Raw genomic sequence first — 4,888 nt, 5'->3', positions numbered from 1 at the left:
AGAACTGTACAAAAAAGATCTTCATGACCAAGATAATCATGATGGTGTGATCACTCACCTAGAGCCAGAATTCCTGGAATGTGAAATAAAGTGGGCCTTAGAAAAGAGACACATGTACCCCAATGTTCATCGCAGCACTGTTTATAATAGCCAGGACATGGAAGCAACCTAGATGCCCATCAGCAGATGAATGGATAAGAAAGCTGTGGTACATATACACAATGGAGTATTACTCAGCCATTAAAAAGAATACATTTGAATCAGTTCTAATGAGATGGATGAAACTTGAACCTATTATACAGAGTGAAGTAAGCCAGAAAGAAAAACACCAATGCAGTATACTAACACATATATATGGAATTTAGAAAGATGGTAACAATAACCCTGTGTACGAGACAACAAAAGAGACACTGATGTATAGATCACTCTTATGGACTCTGTGGGAGAGGGAGAGGGTGGGGAGATTTGGGAGAATGGCATTGAAACATGTATAATATCATGTATGAAATGAGTCGCCAGTCCAGGTTTGATGCACGATGCTGGATGCTTGGGGCTGGTGCACTGGGACGACCCAGAGGGAGGGTGTTGGGGAGGGGAGGAGGGAGGAGGGTTCAGGATGGGGAACACAGGTATACCTGTGGCAGATTCGTTTTGATGTTTGGCAAAGCTAATACAATATTGTAAAGTTTAAAAATAAAATAAAATAATAAAAAAAAGAAAGCATCACTATGAACAAAGCTAGTGGAAGTGATGGAATTCCAGTTGAGCTATTTCAAATCCTGAAAGATGATGCTGTGAAAGTGCTGCACTCAATATGCCAGCAAATTTGGAAAACTCAACAGTGGCCACAGGACTGGAAAAGGTCAGTTATCATTCCAATCCCAAAGAAAGGCAATGCCAAAGAATGCTCAACCTACAGCACAATTGCACTCATCTCACATGTTAGTAAAGTAACTCTCAAAATTCTCCAAGCCAGGCTTCAGCAATACGTGAACCATGAACTGCCAGATGTTCAAGCTGGTTTTAGAAAAGGCAGAGGAACCAGAGATAAAATTGCCAAATCTGCTGAATCATCGAAAAAGCAAGAGAGTTCCAGAAAAACATCTATTTCTGCTTTATTGACTATGCCAAAGCCTTTGACTGTGTGGCTCACAATAAACTGTGGAAAATTCTGAAAGAGATCACCTGACTTGCCTCTTAAAAAGTGTATATGCAGATCAGAAAGCAACAGTTAGAATGGGACATGGAACAACAAACTGGTTCCAAATAGGAAAAGGAGTACGTCAAGGCTGTATATTGTCACCCTGCTTATTTAACTTATATGCAAAGTATATCTTGAGAAACGCTGGGCTGGAAGAAGCACAAACTGGAATCAAGATTGCCGGGAGAAATGTAAATAACCTCAGATATGCAGATGACACCACCCTTATGGCAGAAAGTGAAGAGGAACTCAAAAGCCTCTTGATAAAATTGAAGGAGAGTGAAAAAGTTGGCTTAAAGCTCAACATTCAGAAAACTAAGAATGGCATCTTGGCGTCTGGTCCCATCACTTCCTGCGAAATAGATGGGGAAACAGTGGGAACAGTATCAGACTTTATTTTGGGGGGCTCCAAAATCACTGCAGATGGTGATTGCAGCCATGGAATTAAAAGACACTTACTCCCTGGAAGGAAAGTTATGACTAACCTAGATAGCATATTCAAAAGCAGAGACATTACTTTGCCAACAAAGATCCATCTAGTCAAGGGGATGGTTTTTCCAGGGGTCATGTATGGATGTGAGAGTTGGACTGTGAAGAAAGCTGAGCGCCGAAGAATTGATGCTTTTGAACTGTGGTGTTGGAGAAGACTCTTGAGTCCCTTGGACTGCAAGGAGATCCAACCAGTCCATTCTAAAGGAGATCAGTCCTGGGTGTTCTTTGGAAGGAATGATGCTAAAGCTGAAACTCCAGTACTTTGGCCACCTCATGCAAAGAGTTGACTCATTGGAAAAGACTCTGATGCTGGGAGGGATTGGGGGCAGGAGGAGAAGGGGACGACAGAGGATGAGACGGCTGGATGGCATCACTGACTCGATGGACATGAGTTTGGGTGAACTCCGGGAGTTGGTCATGGACAGGGAGGCCTGGTGTGCTGCAATTCATGGGGTCACAAAGAATCAGACACGACTGAGCGACTGAACTGAACTGAACTGAATGTACCCATAGGAATAAACTAAAACTACAAAGAAGGTGGCAGTTAAATAGATACCTTTTTTTAATTTGGCAAACAGCTTTAACACAGAGATCACTAAGTTCCATCTAGAGTTTAATTTCATATACTTACAGATTGTCATATTTAAATACTTCTGAGACTGGAGTTTCTGCCTTTAGAGGATTCATGACACAATTGAAACCCATAACTCAATCCCCATGGTTACCCAGCCCTCTTCAGGGAGAATAAAATAAAAGGGGAGCAACATACATATACTCAGAAGGTGTCTCAGATTTTTACGAAGAGGTAATACAAAATTTCACTGCTTTACATTTCACTTGAAACATGAAAATTGTCTTCTTTATGTTTTTTTTGTGCCTCAACTGAGTTATTCTAGTAAAAACGGAAATGATAGACTAGACAAGTTAGTACTGAGAAAAATACTATTAAGTACTTGGTGCAGTCTCTGTCATTCACTGCCATAAACAGGTACAGTGTGTGCTACGACACGGCATTAATCTTATAGAGTGCTTTGTATGAAGAACAGTTATCTGTATACCTTAATACACTACAATATCATCATTAAGAATATGATAGATTTCAAAATATCAGTTATTGAACTGAGCTATTTTTTTGCTGCTTGGAGAACACACAAGCGATTACCAACTGGCCATGAATAAATTTTGGAGTTGAAGAATGTAGACAGTAGTCTTGATGAGAAAAAAAAAAAATGCATGTGACTTAAATTCAAATACGTGCTCAGAGAATGGGAAAATCTTCGGCAAGTATAGTTCTGTACTTTGCATTTTGAATGTGGACTAGACGGGAAAGAATAGAACATAAATGTTGCATTCAGGAAAAAAAAAACTTAGGTGATATATGTGGATTTAGACCAGTCATTTGTGGATCCCTCAGTCCAGATTATTAGAGACAAATGCTTAATAAAATCAAATGTCTATTCATTTGCCCACTAATTTCTCTCTGACTCTGTTTACCATGCACTGTTGTCCCAGGCTTCTTTTTCATATATGACTTCCTTTATCAATATTTCTATTTCTGGTAAATTGTGCAAAGGGAAATATTTCCACCTGATTTAAGTTTAAGCTTACTGTATCCGTAATCAATGGGCAGAAAAAATTATACTTCACTCACGCAGTTCATCCTGTTGGGATTGGCAGACACACTGGAGCTACATGTTATCTTCTTTTGCCTTTTCTTGGTGATTTACATGCTTAGAGTTGTGGGGAATGTTGGGATGATCCTCTTAATCAGGACTGATTCCCAACTTCACACACCTGTGTACTTCTTCCTGGCTAACCTGTCTTTTGTGGATGTTTGTTATTCATCCACCATCACTCCAAAGATGCTGGTTAATTTATTGTCAGAGAAGAAAACCATCTCTTTTGCTGGCTGCTTTCTGCAGATGTACTTCTTTATAGCCTTTGCCACACCTGAATGCATCCTTTTGGGTAAATGGCCCATGACCGCTATGTGGCCATATGCAGCCCTCTCCTTTATGCCTTGATCATGCCCAGGACGGTCTGCCTGAAAATGGCAGCAGGGGCTTTGACAGCAGGACTGTTGAACTCTGTGGTTCACACAGATTGTGTGACCAGCTTGTCATTCTGCAGTTCCAATGTCATCCATCACTTCTGTGAGAGTCCCCCACTTTTTAAGCTCTCCTGTTCTGACACACGCCTGCATGAAAGCATCTTTTCCATGTTTGCTGGTGTGAATATCGTCGGAATTCTGCTGGTGATCTTCACCTCCTACTCCTACATTCTCTTCTCCATCTTCCATATGCATTCAGGGGAGGAGATGCAAAGCCTCCACATGTGCGTGTCACCTGACAGCCATCATCCTGTTCTATTCCACCTCCATCTATACTTATCTGAGACCTACTTCCAGCTACTCTTTGAATCAGGACAAAGTGGCTTCTGTATTCTACACAGGGTTATCCCCATGTTAAATCTTCTAATCTACAGCCTCAGGAATAAGGAAGTAAAGAAGGCTTTATGGAATGTAATTACTAGGAAAAGAGTCCCTTCACCTCTGAAATTGTTTGGTGAATTTTCTGCATTAAATAGAGTATACTGAAATTTGGAAAGCTAGATTCAAGTTAGTTTTTCATTAGAATATTTTCTAATTAATCAGGTACATTCATTTTCACATACATGTATCAATTAGATATAAGTAAAATTACTAAAGTTATATATAAAACTATGGAATTGTCATCTAATCATACTATATTTCTTTTGGGTTCTCAGAAATAGGGATAACTTGTAAAGAAATTTGGGTTATGAAAATAAGCAATTCAGTATTTAGAGTCCGAATGGACAATATCACGTGAAACTAACCACGCAGAGTATTTGCAATTGTCAATTTATTTTTTCCTGATGCATGTTTTTTTTTCACAATTTATAGTTTGTGAGAGAGTGTTATATACAACATATATCAAACTTTTAAAACTTTAAAATGGATTCCAGTTTTATTTATGGAATTATTTCCTGCAGAGTTGCTTATGTCTAAATTCAGGAATATCCTTTTAGTTGCAAAAGTAAACATGCCAAATATTATTTCCTTTATCCCTGGAAAAACACACATATCTGTTAAAGAAAAAATATGAGTTTGTGTAAAAGAGTGCTATTTAAAAAAATTGCTGTCTGATTTGAATGCAAAAATTTATGATAGTTTTT

At 38.9% G+C, this 4,888-nt stretch overlaps 1 pseudogene; it reads left to right on the top strand.

Annotated features, from left to right (window-relative positions):
• The first annotated feature begins 3,239 nt into the window (after window positions 1–3,239).
• LOC133235319 (olfactory receptor 5F1-like) lies at window positions 3,240–4,289 on the top strand (annotated as a pseudogene).
• The last annotated feature ends 599 nt before the right edge of the window (window positions 4,290–4,888 follow it).

This window comes from Bos javanicus, chromosome 2 (assembly GCF_032452875.1).
Source record: "Bos javanicus breed banteng chromosome 2, ARS-OSU_banteng_1.0, whole genome shotgun sequence".
In the NCBI taxonomy this organism is placed as follows: domain Eukaryota; kingdom Metazoa; phylum Chordata; class Mammalia; order Artiodactyla; family Bovidae; genus Bos; species Bos javanicus.
The sequence above is the reverse complement of the archived record's forward strand: the minus strand, read 5'-3'. Positions and strand labels throughout refer to the sequence as shown.